This window comes from Agelaius phoeniceus, chromosome 11, assembly GCF_051311805.1.
Source record: "Agelaius phoeniceus isolate bAgePho1 chromosome 11, bAgePho1.hap1, whole genome shotgun sequence".
NCBI classification, from domain to species: domain Eukaryota; kingdom Metazoa; phylum Chordata; class Aves; order Passeriformes; family Icteridae; genus Agelaius; species Agelaius phoeniceus.
In genome coordinates, this window is record NC_135275.1 from 19,215,269 (window position 1) to 19,237,120 (window position 21,852).

Sequence of the window (21,852 nt, forward strand, 5' to 3'; positions counted from 1 at the left end):
TGCCGATCTGGCACCTGCGGGGCAGCGGCAGTCAGGCGCTATTACGGACCGCGGAGCTCATCAACGCGCTGGAACTGACATGCGACTCGGGCAGACAAAGAGAGATTTTGAAAGCAAGTCAGTCTATTAAATTTATACCTACCTGCACAATGTGAAGCAAACCACATCTCAGTTTCCTTTCATGTGCATGACAGTCTTAACTTGTTTCTTTTAATCCCATAAAAGCAGCTAAAGCATGCAACATGCTTCCCGGAGATGAAGCAAACCTGTATTTTACTTCCTGACAGTGATTTAGTTTATAGGGTGTTGGTTTTTAGTTGTTCTTTTTTTTTTTTTTTTCCAGGGAAGATAATGAACATTGTCCAAAGCTGGTATTATAAAGGAAATACTACATGCTACATGCTAGACACCTGGCATTTAAAATAGAATCCCATAAATTGACAGTGTCTGTAACGGACCAAACACAGCTGCAACCCCTCACGCTGCACAGACACCAGCACTGGAGGCTGCAAGATCCCAGCATCTCCCGCCAAGGTTTTCTTTGGAAATCAGCACCCTTCTGAAAATTCAAAGCGTCTCTCATTTAGTCAGTCACACCCCAAGTAGGACTGGGGAGACAACCAGGGCTGTATGACTACGCAATAAATTCAGCAAATCCAAAGGGCTGGAGCAGTAATCCATGGAAACGTACCAGGCAAGAGCGGGGTTTAAGTGCCTTTAATTCCCAGCTGCAAGCCCAACAAGCTGCCAGAAGGCGGAGACCACAGAACACAAGGGGTTAATGGCCTTGCTAAAGAAAATGATACACATAATTTCCTTTTATCATAAAACAATACGTTTATTATTTTCTGTATATCTGTTAAAGGGCATGGCCTTCTGAGTGGAAAACAAAACACAGCTTGGTCACATGTTTATTTGCTTCAGCTACTCCCTTTCCCTTCTGATAAATAATCAAACATGCCATCCAGAAAAAACAAAACCAGTGAGCTGGGAAATTTGATGGTCATCAAATAGACTAAGATACCAAGAAAAGCAGCCCACTGTTCCCACAGAGAGTTTTCTGCCCCACACCTACACTAACATCTGAGTAAATAACTTCAGTCACTCTTTCCATTTTCCCCATGAAATTACTCCTACTGTTAAACAAATTGTCCTTAAGGCAGTTGCAAACACCATTTTTTTTCCTGCAAAGTAGAACAACTTCTGAACATTAAAAAGCCAGACTAGCAATATATTTTCAAAATATGTTTGTTGTACTTGCGGTTTGGCTGAACACACAGCTTGATTTCTCTCTCTCTCGCTCTCTTTTCTAGGAAGATGGGGGTTTACAGTTTAAAATTTTAAAGTGTATTTGGATCTTGGAGAGGAAGGAAAAGCCTCAAGGAGGATGGGTTTTCTCCATAGGGCAGGCAGCATATTTTCCATTTTCTCTTATGTTTCACACTATACGAGCACCACGAATGCTTGCCAAAAAAAAAAGTTACCTGCTATTTCAGTGGACTTTTGCGGGGGGAAGAAACCACCGAGAAATATCAAGCAGTTTTTTTAAGTCACTTGAACAGAGGGGAAAAAATCCAGCATCCGTGTTGTGACATGGATTACCTAGAGGATCTACTCTATCTTCCAAAAACCCCTGAAGACCATTCAAACAACAATCATTAATACTGAAAAACTGCAGAGAAAATCCCTCACGTGAGAAGTTAACAACCATTACCCGGCGTGAGCACGCTTTCCCTTTCCTTTTGTAGTACCACAGGTCTAAACAATAGTCATATGAATGAGATAATAGCCATGCTTGTCTCAGCAGCCTGATTTTTATTAGCATGAAATTGGTACAAATATTAGCGAGGCTGGTTCGCATGCGGTGCCAGAGCCACCATGCAAACAATTTGTGGAAAACAAAAAAGCCATTCGGTGGGTCTGTGCGACTCGTGCTGCCCAGAGCAGCAGCAATGTTTCCTTTTCTTGGAGGGGTTTGCTGTTTAGGTATTTTTGGCAGTTCTGCAAAGAGAAGCTGCAGCACCCGGTGAGCAGCGGGGATGGTGGCACATGGCTGCTCCCGTGCCAGAGGGGCAGCACCACAAGGTGACAGGCACCCCAAAAGAGGACTTGGCCCTTGCCACAGCTCTCCAACGCCATGCCAAAAACCCCACCCTTGTCAACACTGCCATAAACAACCTGAACTGGCTGCTTTTGTATCAAACCAAAGCAATTCCCCTCTCCTGTGCTCCAAGCTGCCTGCGCAAGACAGCGCGTTAAAAGTTCAGCCCTGCCTGCACGCTCCTTTCCTCTGAGCGCTCGCAGAGAAAATGAAGAGTTTAACAGAGTGAGCTCTTACTGTCTGCCTTTAGATTTCCGTCTTCGCGCTGGAGATGTTTCTGGCTGTTTCTGTGAAGCGGGGGCTGAAGAATGGTAAAAAGATGTTTGAATAAACAGGAAGTGCCGTGCAGCCGGAGCACAGGCTGGAGGGAGACGCTGGAGCACTGCCCTTCGCGGCAGCCACCGGGCTCTGCCTCCACAGTAGCAACCTCTGCTTTTACTAAATGACAAAGAAACCGCAAAGCATTCCTTCCCTAATTCTTCCCTTGCAAAGTGGTGAGATCAGCTGGAGCTCACAGGTAATCTCAAAGTTGGGCTTAGCACTCCACCCGGCACAAAAAATCCAGTGACTCCACACTATTAAACCCCCCTATCTGTGAGCAGAAACAGGCAGAACTAATTATGTCCCCAAACAGACCAAACAGCAGGCAGAAGCACACCTCGCTTCTGTATCTAGGCAAACTCGGATTTGCACGGAAGTCCAGCCAAACTTGACGTTCCTACCCTCGCCAGTGCTGTGACTTGCTCTGGAAACCAGCTCGGGAGGCTGGCCGGGCTGCAGAGCTGTTTTCTCTGTGTGAACTGAAATATAAACAACCGCCCAAAAAACACAGCTTGTCTTGGGTGCAGGGACTTGCATTCAGCATCTCCGAAAGTGTAACTTCAGCATTCCGGCAGATGCCACCCCTCCTTCGCTGTCTCCTTCCCCTCCCTAAAACAAACTACCTATTTAACTGGAGATGACTAACTAACTGTCTCCCCACCCAATTATCAAAGCCCTGTCTGCTGTCATATTGGTGACATGACACAGATATTGTCAAGAAAAAGTAAACTGGGGCTGGCACTCAAAGGCAGCTCGTGAAGAGATGAGCAGTCGAACAGCCATATTCAATAAAAAAGAGGAACAGGATTCCTTTAGAAAATGTATTGCTGTTGTGGCAACGTGCTGCTGCCACTGAAGGGACTGATTTGTTATTTAGCATGTAGTCTTGGACTGTCTGTCATTCTGGGTGCTAATGCTCTGCTAAAATAACTCATTGGGAGCTGTCAGTGGGATGTTTACATAGGCCCCCAATCTTTTCTTCATACAAGGAAATTTTTTACTGGAATTCATCTTCTTTTGATCTCACATTCAAAGCAACAGCAGCTTGATAGACATGCAAGTCTGAAAGCAAATCCAGACGCTGAAGATAAACCGCCAGAGTATGACAGGCAGGAGCATCTAAAGCTTATAAAAATGAAGAGAACAGCATGTCGTCTGAGTATTACAATAGCAGAAATCAAGAGACATATTAGGTGGAACTGATCAGCCACAAAAACAGTTCAAAAGGCAGATCATAGAAACAGAAGACTAAGCTAGAAAAAAAATAAAATTGGAAAGATCTGCTTTACAGAGGCATCACCTCCTTTCTGAGCACCGCGGCGTTTCCGCTCCAGCATGTAAACTTAAGGGGAAAAAAAGAAAAAAAAAAGAACAGGGCTGGTGCTGTCTCTACTAACTCAGCAGTTCTTACCTTCAACTCACCAATTAATTTGCCAACTGTACGTTTCAATTACGTGTTATTCAAAGTGAAATAAAAATAGGACACTGTGCCACTCGCATCTACAGCCCAGCCCTCCCCAGCACTACAGAGATGAGGAATTGGTGCCTCTTCATTAGGAATTACATCCCCCTGCAAGGTGCAAAAGGGGCCCTGGCCTGAGCCCCTGCCACCATTTTAGCTTGTTCATCTTTAAAAGGGCTGAGTCTTGGGATGCTCCTGAGCTCTGCCTCTGCCACCAGTGCAGAAATATTCATTCAGAAGGTAATTTTATTTAAATTGAATTACGTGTGCCACGGAGTCCACAGTTATGTTCCGAAGGCGACACTTGCCGGGAAACAATTGCTGAAACTTTCTCTAGAAACCCATACATTTTTAATTTTTCTTCCCCAAATACGCTTCTTATTCTAATTGAAGTCAGCAAATATAATGAAAAAGTAATTCTCAAACAATTTTGTACTTAGAGCTATTTGTTAACAAACACTGAACGAGCAGCAGTGTTAGGTTAAAGGGCAGCAGGATTCCACATTATAATTTAGCCTGCGGTTATTTCTGATTAAGAACACCCTCCGGGATGGCAAAGCAAGATCTTCTTTTGCAGCAGGCATAGCTTTTAAAATTAGCCTCTTCTCAATAATAAAACCAACAGGAAAACTGTGGATTTAAAACTGTATTAACCAATTTCAAGTAGTGCAATCAGTTTATGTCTTGCTTTCTGCAAACCACTGTTCCCTGCCTTAGTCAAGTTTCAAATGTAAAAATGCTGCCTGGATTCTGAAACTGTTGTAAGAAAGTCACCTTCTGTCATGCTTATGTAGCTATCTAATGTGCTAAAGGCTGATTATTTATCTTTAAACTGTACTAGTTTAATCTTTTAAGGTCACCACTAATCTGCTCCAACCTTTTAAAAAATAGCAGCTTTCAAGACTTACTGCTGGAATCACTAAACTCTGAGCTGAATGTCATTGTAAGGGATACATTAGCCAGAGTGAGTGTAGTTTTACAATGTAAACACCAAATATAAATCCCCACCTAAACGAGAAGAAAAATATGATGTCCATGCCAGGAGAAATATCAGTAAATAAGGCCAACACTCTATTATTTCACACAAATATCGTTCCAAATCATGTTGCTATTTCTCCTTCCTCCCCCTCCCTTCCCAGTGCAAAACTTGGGTATAATTTAAAGGATCATTAGGTGTTTTTTTCTTTATCTTTTCCCTTTCTCAGCAGCAACTTTGCCTGCCTGCTGTGAAGCCTCCTGACCGCATTTGGAAGTTATTGCAAAGTCCAAAACCCCCTCATAGGTTATTTGTGTGCATGTGCTGCACAGCAGCCTTTTATACTCTTCTTTTTCCTTTTCCCCTAGACTTCTTCTGGACTTGAATGTCACAGTAGACCTTGAATGTGAAATGGCTTCAAGCTAATTGCTTTAATTGCTTGAAGATGTGCAGGCAGGTGAAACCTGATCCCCTTGGCCATTGTAGAGACCAGGAACAACACAGGAATGTTTACATAGTGGTTTGAGTTTAATAGACAGTAGAGCCGAGTTTCAGACAGCTAGCAAAAACACAGCTAATAGGTGACCTCTTAATGTAGTTCTCCTTTTTAAAAACAAAATACAATTTCGTTTTATACAAGGCAATGTCCCTAAATGCCAAGGTTATCTGCTTGACTTTTTGAGTGAGCATGCACTGCGTTGCACCTGACATTTATACCAGAAACTCTATCCCGAATGCATTTCCCTCTACCTTAAAACAAAAAGCACTTTATGTGTCAGTCACCTTACAAACAGATTAGAGCTGGATGGGGTTTCCTCGTAAGTGCAGTCATTTTAATTTAAAATTGAGTGTTTCTCACCACTGTCATATTCCTTCCCCCTCATCCCCTGGGCACTCCTACCCTCTGGTGGGCACTGGCACAAGTCCTTGGAAGGGTTTTCTGGAAAGGCCAAGTACTTTCACTGCTTTTCTAGAGCTTTTACTGCTTTTCCAGAGCTTCCAGCGCATTTGCACCACACTGTTAAGCTACGACGCACTTTTGCAAAGGCACAGTTTGGTTTCACACACGGCACAAATTCAGCAGCTCCTCCTCAGGCAAAACTCCTCCTGACTGAGAACTGCAGCATTTGGGGTCACTGACGATCAGGCTTGCTTTCCAAGAATCATGAGGTAAGTAAAACACACTTGAAACCAGCCAAAGACCAGTGAGCAGGTACAGCACAAGTGTAGAAAGCAAAGACTGAATTTGGCAGCAGCGGTAGCATAAAGATATTTACTGTAGGTCTAGTCCAAAAAACAAACACTGAAAACAGGTAATACCAAATAGTCACTTTCCTGGCACAGGAACTTCAAGTTTTGTTGCCAATCCTAAAAAAAACAGTTAAAATCACTTGTATTGAGTGAATACCAGCTGAGAAATGACATGTGTTGCATCCCAGACAAAAAGGAATAATTAAAATAACATTTATGGAGGAAGGAAAAAGGGAAGGCAGTCTGAGATATAAGACTGGAAAAAGCACAAACACACTGAGGCAGAGGAGATGAGGCCAAACTAACACATATTTCATACGAACGAGAAAGGAAAGCAATTCCCCGCCACACAGTCCTACAAATAAAGGGCATTTCTAGTCTGATCTTGGCAATTACACTCCAAAAAGTTTCAAATTCTTTTGAGTACTTTTTGCTGGAGCTACCAACCCCTCGAACAGAAGCAAACAGAAGCAGGAGGGAGGCTGCTCCAACCACTCTGGATTCAAACTGTGGCTCCCAGGAAGACAATAGATGCTGGCTGCTCTGCTCTACCTTGCCTGCTATTCCCAATCCTCTGAAGCAAATGAGTAACTGATCTTAAATAATACAGAACAAAGGGAACAATAGGAGCTGGAAAGAAAGCTGGGATACTTGGGAACATGCCTCTTTCTTTTGAGAGAGAATCTCGCCGGCACACATGCACACACTGAGTTATAGAATCACAGAAGTTGTCCTGTGTCGTCCCCCCCCTCGCCCATCACCTCCTCCTTAAAAGCTCAAATTCCAGCCACTGTGGGCTTTTGATAGATTTTTATTTTTCCGCACAGCTCGAAACATTAAGAAAAAAGGAGAAAGCTCAGAATGGGGGGGGGGGGGGAAAAAATAGAACAGAGTCAATTTAAAGATTTAGTATAAACTAGTCCAAGCCTGTGGGAGGAACGCTAAGTGGAAAAAGTAAACACGGTCCCCCCAAGAAGTTCCCCTGGAAGCTGAGCAGGCAGCCAGTGCCTGGTACCCGCTGCCCCGCGCCCGGGGAGGTCAGCACAGCTATGCTAAACTGACAGGTTCAGTTTACAGCAGGCCAGCACTTTGTTTGGATATACTGGCCTTGCTCACCGCCAGCTTAACAACAGATGGCTCGAAAACTTTCATTATGTTGCAGAGGGCTGAACTGCAAACAATCGGGAAAACTGTGAAAAGTTTAACTCCCTGCGAGCCGAGCAGGGAAGCGCTGCCCTCGCCAGCCGGCGTCTCCTCCCGCCCCGGCCATGGGCGCCTTTAAATTAATTAAAGCGGGATGGGATGATTAATCATACCTGCACACGGTCCTGGGGATGCCTGGGAAAAAGAATTTGCGATTTGACAAGGTCATTTCAATAAAAGTAGCATTCCAGGAGAAAATGGACTTTGACGGATTGCAAAGCTGATTTTAAACCTTCCTCAAGCCTCTGGCTCTAGGAAAGTTATAGAAAGTTTCTGCAATAATCCTCTAATCGGGGTTTATCAGGAGGTTTCTGATGAGAGTTCTTCCATCTACAGAAACAGAGCCTCTGTCCCTCATATTCCTACTTCAAACTTTCACCCTTCGTGGCAAGAGAAGGCCAGCAAATAATCTAACATGCAGATCTGAATATGATTTATCCAAATCTGTGTATAATTTAAATATTCATCTAACTGATTTGATTCATATGCACCCTAATATCTTTTAACGCTCTAAGGCAGGTTATAAAGGCACCTTCCGAGGTTTAATTCAATTGACAGTCTTATATACATCTCATCACTGAAAACGCATTATTTTATATTATTCAAGAAATGAACAAATCTGTTTTCCACAAATGTATTTTAAAAGCGACTCTTTCCTGTTATTGAAAGAAAATTGTGTTTATTACTCCTTTAGCATAGTGTAAACTCATAAACGTCAACAGAGAGTACAAGGAAAACTGTCAACTAAATATTGTTTCCTTCATGAGCTGCTCTTCCAAGTCAATTACGCCTTTCAACTTCTGGGGCATTGTATGATAAACTGGCAGTAAAAATCATTCACATTAATATACCATGGTGCCTTGCCTGCAAAAGGTAATTAAAGAAGTAAATGACTCATAAGAATAGACATATTAGCTGCAAAATGAAAGGCAACTGAGCTGCCACATGAAAATATGTACCATTAAGATACTGCATTTTCATATTCCTGTAATCAGCTTCAGTAGACTAATGCTTATTTAATCCAGTTCTCGCCTAAGTCCATCAACAACTGTTTTTTGCTGTTTTCTCCTTCACTGAACATTATGTGTGCAGGTTTGGAATAAATACTGCAATAAGATTTTTGCATAGTCAATTGAAGAACAGGTTTTTTATCTTTTAAAAACTATTTTTCTTTCTCACCAAGAGGAATACAGCAGAGAAGGATACCAAGAAACCCCACGTTTCTTTCAATGCTTTGAGTGAAATATACACCCTGGCTTAGCATTAACCATTTTGATTTGTGAAATACAGCAGGAAATCAAGCCTCATCTTCCAACCTTCCTGTTCTTCATATGGGAAAGGTTTGCCTTGTTAATGCATGTTTTCATTAGGGTTAGAAAAATTAGACAGGCTTTCTCTTTCTTAAGTCTTTGACACGAGGTGGGGCGAGGGGAGGAAGGGGCACTGCTGGGTTTGTGGAGGAGATGGAGCTGCAGGCTGGGGAGGCACAGGGGCATCACCCCCAGTGATTTGCTCTGCCCAGCCCAGCCTCAGCTGACAAGACCCAGACTCCAAACACAGGCACCATCCTGGCATCCCACCGTGGCAGCAGGACAGCCAAGCTCAGCACAACACACTCCTGATTTTTGGGAAGGGCCATTGCTAGGAGCTCACCCTGCAGTGCACATCTCTGTTCCTGTAGCCATAACCAAAGCCTTTTGCTGAAGGATCTTGGGTTCAACTCCACAAGTTCATTCTTTCTCCTCCCAAGGGGACAGCAGGGAGATGGTGAAATTCAGGGAACAAAGTACAGTTGTGTCCAAAAGAAAACACCCTGCAAAATACTCAAACATTTCTAACTCATCCTATTTGTGAGCAGTAATTAAAATATTCTTTTCATCACAATAATAGCTCTGTAAGGCCAAGATCCAAACTGCTTTTGACTGCACAGCTCTCACAATTATTTCATTTTCTAAAGTACGGGGTGGAGTGAACTCCAGTATCTCAGCTACTGCTACAGTGCTCTGTTGACAAATGCTGACTTTCCTAAACGGCAGACGCCGTGTATGTACCATCCATCCTTTATTTATTGTGCCCGACACAGGTTTATCCTTGCAAAAAGAGATTTTTCAATAAAAATCTTCACACATTGCTTCGCAACCTGCATTATATGTTGCTTATTTATCACTATCAGTACGAAATAGTGTTGGACTTAAAATGTAGGATCAATCATTATTTAAACTGTATTATTGCTTCTCCATTTGAGCAGACATCACTTTGTACCCACAATTAATGAGCTCTAGTCCTTTTTCTAATTAAGGAACAAAGGTTCTTGTGTGCAGAGTATAGAGTGACACTGTCTAGAGAACACACATTTAAACAGAAAAGAATCATTCTAATTACCTTACAATAGGATTTTTCATATCCAGGAACATAATAGGATCAAGAAATTAGAGCATTTCCAACAGCATTTACAAATAAGTCATTACAAAACACCGTTAAAAGGTAATAATGCATCCCTAAAAACAAGGGGACCTTATGGCGACTAGTGCCTAACACTTTGGTATTTACAGAATTAACCTTTGAGCATTGATACAGGGAAAATGCAACACAGAAATTATTTTATAGATGTGTATGCACAGAGATAAATCCAAAAAAAATGAGGAGTCAGCTATTAGAGTCTAAACCACTTTAGGCTCACACAGATTAGGATCCAAACACATAATTAAGAAAGTCAGAAAGGTAACCTCGCTTTATCCAGTAATTAGGGCTGTTAGAAATCGGATACTGTCTCTTAAAAGTGTTACAAATACACGGCACTACTAAATAACCTGCACTGCTGGGAAAGTATACTCGCTATCAAGGGCAAAGCTGCTATACACTGAGGTAACAGTAAATGACAGACTGTTGTTCAAGTCCATTAGCTGCTATGTGATAGGAGCACATTCACTAGCACACGACCTGTGAAAAATCTTAGATCTCTTTAAATCTTTGAATTGGATTGCAGCATTAATTCTTAAGAACTGCAATCCTTCAACCAAGTCAAATTACCCTCATTAACAGGGGAAAAACTGCCTCTGCAATAAGTTAAAAAAAAAGAGATATTTATTACCTATAATCACTTTCAGGTACTTCACCTGGAAGTGTGACAAACTGGGACAACAACTTCAGAGGCTGGCACCAGTTCAGCTGCTGGTGGGGCCGGGGTGGAGGGGACATGCCGCGCACGCGTCACCCTCGGTGCCTGCGCGCGCTCCTGCGCCGACGTTCAGCGGGAATGCTTCTTGGGGAAAAACCTCAATGAATGTTCTAAGAAAAGAAAAATCACTAAGAATAAGCACAGGCACTGAAGCGATCTCTGTGTGTGCCACTGAAATAACCGCAAAAGAGGAGGGGAAATTCTTCAGTTATTCAAGGCTTGATTAGAACACTACTTCATAATTAGGCGTGTTGCAAGTATTGTCATCAACCAGAAAATTCATGTACTAACTCAAAGGTCTCAGAAGCTGGCTCAAGCCTTCTATTCATTAACAACATCTGCTATTAATGTTTAACCCTCATAAACTTGCACCAAACATTCAGCATTCAACAAAGCTTAAAAATAAATATTTTGTTGTGCTGTTTTATCCGCGTGGTGATCTGCTCAGTTCTGCGGATATTGAGAACCACTACAACGGCCAGAGAGATAACAGACAAATATTTGGTCTTTGTTGGAAAGAAGATATTCCTTTCTCCAGTCACTGCTTCTCTGCACTTCAGATGCTACAGCTCCTGAGCCAGGCCAGTTCAGCACAATAAACAGCAATGCAGACATACAGATATACATGCACCTATACAATGGTATGAATCATTTATTTTGAAGATGAAACTCCCTGGAACAATTTTCAGGATGAGTGTTCTAAAGGACCCTGTTTAAATTTTTTTCTAATTTAGAAATGAGCATTCCTGGGACGAAAGATTCCCTGTGAAATGGGGAGCTGAGTAAGTCCAGGATCCAGAAATGAGAAACAGAGCGTTTCATCTTCATTTTACTGCTGTGAATCCAGATGAGAGCCCTGATCTCGCAGTCAGATCCTAATGGGCAGATCCTTGGAAGAGCCTTTGGAAAGACTCATTTCCACCAGTGTGGTTTTAATGTAAGCGTTGCAATCTGCTTGTGCAGGCTCATTTACAGCGTGGAGACAGAGCTAAGTGGTGAGCTAATGCGACCATCTAATGACTCCTGGAAGCGCATCCGGATGTCCCCCGTCCCCGTCCCTCTTCCCGCGGATGGATGTCGGTAGCTCAGCCCCTGCTGGGCCCATCCTGGCTCACAGGGGCAGCCCTGGAGCACTGGTGGGCACATCCCACAGCTCCCTGCCTTCCCTGCTCCCTCCTGCCCACCCTGACCCCTGTGCAAGCCGACCCCCAGGTCTCCACAGAGCCTGGAATTCCAGCATCAGGCGGGTGAAGATCCCGCCTGCACTCATCTCACCGTCATTTTCTCATCTGCAGCAACGCCAAGATACAAACCAAGCCACAAAAGTAATGAAAAATACAGCTCTTTTTGTCTTCAAACATGACATTCATGGCGGATTCACTGTCTGCATGTTGCAGCACGCTCTATTCTTAGCACCGTGCCTTTTAAAGTTAGGCCCATTATTTTCTACGGTGTATCAAGATCAGTATGTATAACATATGCCATATTGTTGACACTTCCCTGGATGTACTGCACACCATATGCCTAAAGCACTAAAAGGGGTGATGAACAGAGTGGCAATACTGAAAGGAGAACAAGATACACCGAGCATGTTGAATGAATTCAGTTATATAATTCAGCCAATAAGGGTTTCCATACATTTAACAATCTCTTTTTTTTTTTCCCCTTTTTCTTCCCCCCCCCTCCCCCTTGTATAAAAGTGAATTTAACAACTTTCCACTGTGAAATGTTAACACCCTGGACACGTATTCAAAGCAAACATTTAATCACAGTGGGCCCACCAGGTCTAAAAAGTATACATGTAAAGATAGATCATATATAATCACACCAATAAAACAAACAAAAAAGGACTATTCATACATTTTAGCAATAAACTAAAAAAATAAAACATACAGTTTTGCTCCTGCTTCCACTTGTCCTTTATTTTACCTTGCATAAATCTATACCTCAGGTCCAATTCCTAGAACTAGGGAAGATGTCATCTTGCCCATCTTCAGAGCTTTATTTACTAGTTTCTCTACTAAGAATTATTATTTGAAGAACCCAGAAACTAATGCTCTCTTACACTACAGTATTTTTGTCCAAATCTTCTGGAACGGATTATAAAATTGAAATGTAAGAAGGAACACAGCCGAGCTATATTTATAACACGAATGGTGCTCTTCAGCATCTGATACATACACATGTGTATCCTCATTTCCATGCCATCCCTCAGCACGCTCTAATGGGTACACTAACTGCATACTCGTCATTAAAATAAAAGAAAAAAGAGGGAAAAAAAAAGGAACTGACTCATCACTGAGAACAGTTTTGACAGTACTTGCACGCAAAGCCCAGGCAGAGAGGTTCAAGCTATTTAGTTGTGACCAGATACAAATCACAAACTTTGGAGTGAATTATTTATTAAAGGAAAAAAAAAACCCCAAATAGACAAAATCTCAGCACAGGTAAAGGCTGATGCACAGGAGAACCCAGGTCTAATCTCCAAGTTTAACCCTTGGAGTTATGTGCTACCTGGAAGAAGGCAAAGATCTGGAAAGCAGGTATCACTGCAGGGAATTCCCATTGCCGAGACACTGACAGGGTCAGGAGAAGGGAAGAGCAAGAAACACCCAGCAAGAACACACACAGGACCCTTCCAGGGGGAGAATCCCAGCTGGCATCAAGCACAGGGGAGGTGCAGGGAAGCAGGCTGCTCTCCTGGCACACCGGGAGCACGGCCAGCTCCTCACAGGGATGCTGCTAATGATGCCACGCAAAGCTGGAGCTTCCCCGTCCTCTGTCGTTAGTGCCCCTATGCACCCACAGGCAATGGATCAAAGGGGCTGTGAGAAGATAAGGAGAATCCATTTTAATTTCAAAACATGAAAATTCTGGCACGGGAGATGACTACAGAAGATCAGTTCTGTTATGTATCTATGGTGTGTTGAAGGGGAATGTTACATTTTAAATGTACACACACACATACCTATTTATCTGAGTAAGCAGTATCATTAGCAGAATAAAACAACCTAAAAGGAACATGAGCCTTTTGTTAAAAGTGGAAGACAGAATCTTCGTGAAAAACATCAAAGAAAAGTAACACATGCTCATGTTTAAAAACAGTCTACGCCTAATACAGAACATCAAGATGTTAAAAAAAAACCAAAACCAACACAAACCAACAAAACCTCCCCCTTTGCTTCACATATTTTCCTTAGAAACAAACTCAGTTTGTTTCTTGCTGACCAGGAAAGGGCTGCCAGTGCCCATTTAAAGCACTGGCTGTGCAATCCACTGAGAAATCAGATAAGAATTAATATACAGAACTGTCACATTTTTAAAATTAGGACAAGTGGAAGTTTTGTGAGTGGAAACACTTGCACTGCATCAGTATTGGGCCAGAAGGTAAACAGAGGAGTATGTTCCAAAAAATTAGAAAAGGAAAGGGTTTAGACAGGCATGCCAGTGCCCGCTCTGTTCCTTCTCTGAGCTTTCTCTGGAGGAAAACAAAGCAAAACAAAACAGCTTCACTTTGCAAAAGCCACGACTGTACAGCTATTTGCAGAGGGAAGTGGTGAGCAGGCAACACCTCCTGTCAGCATCCCTGGGGCTGTGCCTTCAGTACATCAACACTGGCCATGAGATGTCAAGTGAGGGTGTGAAAAACCCTTTTACCTTCTGGTCTCTCGCTCAGGGCTGGTCCAAGTAGAGCACAGCCAAACTTTCTACTGGCTGTTGGCGATGTTAGCTTGATGGACTTCGTCCAGTTGCTTGTGGACTACTGTCCATATTAGGAAAAAATCCCCACTTGACACTGGCACCGGGATCCAGCCCTATCCACAGACACCGGCAGCACTACAGACTTTGCCTCAGCAGCCAGGTTGAGACACAAGGATCACAGCCATGTCAATGTGCCCAGGATCCTTAATAAACAGAATCATAAAAAGCCAAAAACAATTCTACCATGGCTAATTAAAACATTTCTTGTGCTTGCTCTGTAAGAAAACCCACACAACAACACATGAGCAACAAAAACAAAAGCTAAAAAATCCCCTAAACCGCCCTGTGGTGAACTTTGCTTCCTTTTCTGAGCAGTACTGGTGACGTTTGCAGGGGAGCTCAGGAGGGTAAAAGGGCACTGCCACTATGGCAGCTTTTAATTTTGCCAGGCAGATCCCCCAGACCTGTAACAAGCGTCTGCTTCCTACCCACCAGGGACATTAATCACCCAGACTCCTAAAAAGGTTCAATTCATGTGCCCACTCAGAGAACTCATGAGATGCCTGATAGTCATGTGTCATTCGAGAAGGGAACAAAACTGTATTCTTCTCTGAACTGAGGTAGCTCCTATTACCAAGAGACCATCTCCCCTGGGAGCGACCAGAAGAGCGAAATGAAGGAGAGCTGACTCAAAGCTCTGCCTCACAAAGACACATAATTGATGCAGAAGGGAGAGAGTTATTAGGAATCTGCCACTACCCTTATTTTGCCAATAATCTGGGGAATTGGTGAAAGGGTTTTAAAAGTGGTGAAAAATATCTCAAATTTTTACTAGATACATCCCAGACAGACAGGTTGCTCTCCAGGAAAGACTGCCCTCCTCCCTGGATAAGAGCTTGGCAAAAGCAAAGGAGGTTTTTGCCACCTTAAAATTGGACCATTTCTTCTCATGATTAACTTCACTCTTCCAGGGACCTTTTGAGCAGCTGGAGGTGATGCCTGGCCTCTATGCGTGCTCAGAAATCCTTTGATTCTCTTGATATCCCCTGCTTCAAAATCCCGATCCTTATCTACTGATGCTCTTAAAAGCCTGGGAGATACCAGTCTGGGTCTACATGGGCCAGGGGTAGCTGACCCCCCCCAGACTGGGCTGAAATGTGACACATAAGCATATCATTTGACACTGTCATTTCCTGTACATGACAGCTGGGAAGAAAAGGGTATGAAAAAGGGAAAGGGGCACTTTTTCAGCTTAAAAGTTAAATGTTGTATTGCTCTGCGTTTGATAGAAAATTAAGGAAAAACAAGCAGGAAAAAATCCTGCCCTCCTGCTGCTTCTTACTGCTTTTCTTCCTTTAATTACTGCTCTACTAGGTAAACTAAAGGATAAAACTGAGGAAAATATAAAAACCTACAAGCACCCCAGCAATTGCTTCACATCCTTGTTATTTTCCTGGCAATACCCATGACTCAATAGAAATGTTATCCACATTCTCTTTTTTCAAATTTTTCCCCTTACAAAATTCAGCTACAAACTAGAGAGTGCAACTAAGTTTCAGGTAGCCTGGCACATTCACTGACACTCGATGTTTTACCTTTCTCACTAGCACCTTTTGATCTCTCAGGCTTTGGGAACACTAAGCTGAACTGATCTCCTGCTGTAATTCGTAATTACCAATTCACAGCTATTTCAGCACTCTGTAGATGCCAGCCTGCTGCTCAAGTATCAATACAGAATTGAAAAATGCCGAATATTTTTGGCCAGTTGAGATTTTTTTCGAAATTTTCCCCATTCCTCCGCAGTGCTACAAAAACCACGCTGAGCTGCCGCTGTCACCGAGGAGCCAACCTGGATGCTTCGTGCTGCACAGAGCAAAGAGGAGGCTGCTTTCAAAGGGTTTACAGCACTGAAAAGGGGGTTATGATACATAAACAGCCCTTTTCAGGTTCAAAAAATCTTCTCTTCCCATTCAGCATCACCGTTATCCCTATTGGTTTCCTCCGCCTGCAGCTGCTCCCCAGCAGGCAGATACAAAATGCGGCTCCGCGGGCGACGGCTGTGCTCAGCCCTCTCCCCTTGGCAGGAACGTGTCACCACGATGATCTCCCTCCAGCATAGGGGAAAAACAGCCATGGGCCACAAAAAACAGCCACCGTGGGCCACAGCTTGATCCCAGCCCAAGAAGGGGGCAGAGCTGCCTGTGCAGGGCTAATGGGGCTGTCGCAGTGGCCACCTCTGTACCCACAACACAATCTCGGCTATTGTTCTACAGCCATGAAAAATTAAGCTGGACAGTTAAAGTTTCCCACTCCAAGTGTTGGTATGAGGCCCTGTAGTATATTTTGCTCTCGTGGCTTACCTATGGGACCTTCAGCAAAGGAAGTCCATGCTGGGAGTGAATGTAAAATATGGGACCGTGCAGGCTGGAGAGAAAGTCTTAACCAGAGTGCTTGGATTAAAGTGTTTCACCAGAAATCCTTCATTAAGCCTTTGCTCCAGGTTCTCTTACAAACTGCTAGCAACATACATTCCCTTCAAAATCATCCTGAAGTTCTTCAACAAAACTAAAAAGCCTCTCGTCCACCATCTGGATTTTAGAGACGGGGCAATGAAAACACAGAGATGAGAAGAATTCCACACTGGAAACAATACTCATGAACTACAAACAGACAAGTAGTTCTGCACATTTAGAAGTTGAATTAGATGCAAAAAGCCTTTTTTTTTGTTGCTTACTACCATAACCCAAACCCTTTCTGATCCTCTCTTCAATATAATCAGTGAATTTTACAAATTGTAAATCCTCTTGTTCAATTTTTGGTTCTGAAAACAAAACAGAAAATGATCCTTTTAATCTTCAAACAACCTTAAGACAGAAACACTTCACTATTTCCCTGTTTGGTAGGGAAACATGCCAAAATACCAACACATCCCTGGCTGAAGCTTGGCTGTGCTGCAGTTTAACACTACACACAAGTCCTCCAGACCAGCACATGCAAAGAGAGATCTCTCAACAAAATCCCAGCCTGAAATACTCCCCAGACACTGGAAAAGTTCAGGTCCAGATCCACATCCAGGTTTTGTATCTCAGGTTTATATCTAAACCAAATATAAGGATTCTCTTGACTTCTTCCAAAGAATAGTCTTTTAAGACATAAGACTCCAGAACCAATAAAAAAGGTAATTTAACAATATCTCTAGTGTGTCACCAATCATTTAAAGGGCCTTGAGGCTGCTGCATTCCCACTACAGTACAGCAGCTTTCCCACCCTGCTGGTTTTCAATTGACACCCTCTGTGTTGATATTTTTTTCCAAGTTAAGCCTGATGGCATTTTTTAAGCTTCCCCTCACAGCTGATGTCCTCTGCTTGTGCCGGGTCCCAGCAGTGCTGCTGTGGGCAGTGCCAGGCAGGGCAGGGCTCTGCTGGAACCCACAGTGGGGGGAACAGGGGTCTTCTCCTCCCTATCCCCCAGGGCACAAGGCCCAGGAGAGTAGGACAAAGTTAACTTTCAAAGGAAGAAGTCAAAAGGGGAAAAAAGATTTAAAAAAACACCTGAAAAAGACACCCCTACGAGGAGGCTATGATCAGGATCTCACAGCAATAACTAACCTCAGAGACTTGCCAGTGTATCCATCACTTACTGAACAATCTGCTATTTCTTTGCCAAAAAGCAACAAAAATGACCCTTGCATACATTTTGCTGCTCTGAGCCCGAAGACTGCTTAGGAAATGGAATATCTGAGACAAGGGAAACACTCCATCTTCACTTGGCGTGAGTGGGATCGTCACCAATTCATTCTTATTTTCAGAAATCCTGGGCACGGCCCAAAAAGGCCAGGACCTGCTGGCAGACAGAGCTGCAGCCTGAGGCTGCCACCACAGCTCCCACCCAGCTCCTGCCCTGAGGTGAGCACAGGACAGGCACATCTGCTCCTCAACACCCACACCTCCAATCCTGCAGAGCCCATTGCTCCACCAAACACAACCATCCTGGCTCTCCACCTCACTTTCTGATCCCACAACGGGTGTTATTAACAGCAAAGAGTGGAACACCACCACTTAAAATGCACTTACCTACTGCAAGTGAAATTAATAGTCATTGAAAAAAAAAAAATTCTTCAAAAATGTTTCCTTTGCAAATACCTAGAGCCTACCCCACCACCAGAGTCAGGAGGAAGTTTTCAAATGGGTAACAGCTAAATGAATATATCTGCTAAAGGAATCAGGGGGTTTTGTGCACTCCAAGGTTATGTGTTTAGCAGGCTTTGATACTTCAATGAAAAATTGAGGTGGCAATGATTTGCAGACTAAATTAATGTTAAATACTTCAAAGAACTGGACAAACAAGTCAGCAGCAAAAATTTTATAGGCTCACTTCCTTCAAGGGAACTTAAAGAGCCAGCATTTTATTGCTGAGAATTCTAGTCACTCCTTTTACCCCTCAGCATCTGTTTGAAATATGTAGTAGACAATTGCTTTTTTGGCTCTGACTCAGGTGGTTGAAATACAGGACAAACAGACTACTGTATATAAGCTTTCCTCCAGCAATGAAAATTTTTATTAACTCTCTTGCATAGCAAACTCTGCTGCCTAGCTTCCAATCCCTATAGAATCATCAAGGAATGTGGCTACTTATTAATTCCGGTGGTCAAGCACAGGGTGGATATGTTGAGACTTGTCTGCAATACGTAACCTCACATTTCAAAAAAATAAGAGGAAAAAAAAGAAAGCTACAGAGGGAAGGAAAAACATAAATGAGTTCTGTTTAGTTCATCATTCATAAGTGTAAAACTCCAAGCTAAATACTAGCTCTGTACATAAATATGTCAGCCCTGTCAGACTTTCCAGCCAAAGAAAACAAGGCCTACGGTGGAGGGGTTCAGAATTACCCTCAGAGCCATGAACCTGCCCCACCTTCCACTGCTGTGTCAAATTCAGGAGTTTTCTCACATTGGTGCTTCGTAAAAACACCCTGTAGACACTGCCTAAAAATTGCTCTTCTCACCCCACCCAGCTGAAGGACTGGGGAAAAGAAAAGAACAAGGACAGAGGTACATAACACAGAAAAGAAGGTTCTTGCTCCCCAGGAGATTTTATTTAGAATAATCCTGGCCACTTGAAACTCCTACATTTCACTGCTTCTGCATCCTTCACACTGCTTGTGTAGTGGTGACCACTTTTGCAAAGCTTTTGATCCCTGAGAAGCGCTGTGAGATGTTTTCCAGCATTTAATGTTGGATAAAACTCCCTCTTCAAGTTGTGGTTACAGCCAATTTGAGCCAACCTGAGGCTGTTGTGGTGCTTTTAGCCTTCTGTTGTGTTTCCAATGTCATAAATACCTAATAGCAGTGGTCAACATTTAAAAATAAACACTTGCCACGTATTTTCTACACAAAACAACCCCAGCTGCCTGAAATCGGCAGATAATATTAATTTTTGCATTTTTAGCTAGTATTTAACATATCGATTATTAAATAGCTGGACTTAACTTAGAGCTCTCCTTGAGTTGTGTTATATTGTTTGTGAAAGAAGGCCACAGTCTACAGCTAGCTGTGAATTTGCTCCAGCTAATTTCCACACCAACAAATTCAAAGGTCTTTCCACCAATGCCATAAATCAGAGAACAACTGCTACATTAAGAGTGTAAAGAGCCATCAAGGGCTGCCTGTAGCCCAGACCTCTCTGTTGTGACATGTCCCATGAGGCTGAATCTCCCTGGTCTGATCCACCACAACCTGAAGCAAAGTCCTTACATAATCTTCTGGTCATCACACCCTACAGGATTTGACTTAGGTATTTCTTCCAGTTTCTCCAGAGAAAGCACAGAGGAAGATGCTGCCCATCCCTTTACTACAACTCCAGCTGCTGGGTGAGAAGAATGCAACTCTTATTTCTTCTATTATTTCTTCCTGCCAGTCCAAAGCAGGGTTTCCCTTCCAGCTTTCAGCTCCTGCTTGCTGCCTCCCTGGGAGCAGAGGCTCTCCAGCACCTCTGTCCATCTGGCGAGCACTCCCAGTGCTGCAGAATGTCAGCTCAGGCAGCACCCAGCCCCTCCAGAGCCCCCTGGCAGACAGATATGATAACAAGCATCACATGGGCCTCTCCCAGATGGTGGCCAAATAGCACAGGTACCTGCCCTGAGGCTTGCTTGTGCATGGACAGCCCCCAGCACAGCAGGTACCTGGGCTGCCATGCACCTCCAGCTGTGGCCAGCAGCCTGCAGAGCCCTGCCCAGGCTCCCTGGGCAGCTCATCAGGAGGCACTGTAGGTGTGCAGCCTCACAGAAATGTGACCACTGTAACTCATCCGTGTCCAATTTCTTAGAAAGGAATTGTTCAAAGCTGCAATCCGCTGGACCAAAAAAGGTAAAGCCCTGTGACCCTTAGGGGACAACCTCAAACCCTCTCTCCAAGCAAAGCCTGCCATGCACAGCCTCTAACAGGGAAGTAATTTTGGTGCACAGCCACACCAGACTTTTCTGTGTCTTCCAAGTCATTCAGAGTCTCAAAGAAAAAGCATCCTCTTCATAAAAAGACAGGTGGTAGATGAAAAAAAATGCAGATTCCCAAGGAAATCTTGGAAAATGAGGTACACAATCACATTAGAAAAGGCTATTCATACCATTTGTTGAATTTTCCTTCAACTATTTATCCAAAAAAGCCAGCAAATCATGGCAGCATCATACAATAATGGTAGTCCAACCAAGTGCTGAAAGCTACACCCAGAGTAAACCCAGAGTAAATACTGTATCCTCCTCAGTAATGAATGTCTGGCCTTTTGTCACCACGTAGGTAAGGAAAGGAAGCAAATACCTGATCATACAGTTTGCAACCTTCCCCACTATATGGAATGCCAGAAAATCCAGAGAGAGACAATTATAGTTTAGAGAGCCCAGTCAACCATTTAATCCTTTCAATGCTGTACTTGGGAGCAATACATATACTGAAACCATAGCCAGATAGAACTGGTCCTAGATGCAGAAGAATACTTAAACAGGAAAACAGGCAGTATTTTCTGCTTAAGCTGGTTTATGCAGCAGCATGGCATGGCCTGAGAGGTTTTCAGTTACCACCACAGGGCTCTGGATCTCTCCAGCCCCTCACGGTTCCAAGGTGTCTGAAGAAATCATAGAAATGCTTTACAGGACGTTGTGTTACCTGTGTCTTAGGCAAATGAAGCACTGAACAGAAGTGCCAGATTAAACACCACACATAAATCTCATAATAAACTGTAAAAACAGTTAAAGGCAAAAAAAGGATAGTAATAAACTGCTCCTGGAATTGCCTGATCTTGCAGCCCTGAGCCTACAGGTTTGCTTCAGCGCTGGTGCTGCCTTATCCAGTTACACAGGGTGTAAGAGGAACAGAGAACCACAGACTGGCCTGAGCTGCAGGGCCCCAGAGGGATCAGACACCTGTCCCTGCACAGGAAGGTGTGCAGGACACGCCTGAGGGTGAGATGCTACAGGACCACAGCGGGCTCTGCCTGGCAAATGCTTGCGGTGGCTTTAACACCTTGTGCTTGCCAAGTACCCCACTGAGAAGGAGACAGGGCAGGTGACCACACCTTGCTGTGGTAACACTTTGGTGAAGATGCCCTGAGAGGCTTCTCCTTGCTGTGTCTCCCCATCTCACAGAGACAGACCTGGTGCAGGGCAG

The 21,852-nt window shown here is 43.5% G+C and overlaps 1 protein-coding gene across 12 annotated transcripts in view; it reads right to left on the bottom strand.

Moving 5' to 3' along the window:
- The window catches only part of FOXP1 (forkhead box P1), a 376,781-nt gene that overhangs the window by 121,753 nt on the left and 233,176 nt on the right, over positions 1 to 21,852 (bottom strand). The window lies entirely within an intron of this gene.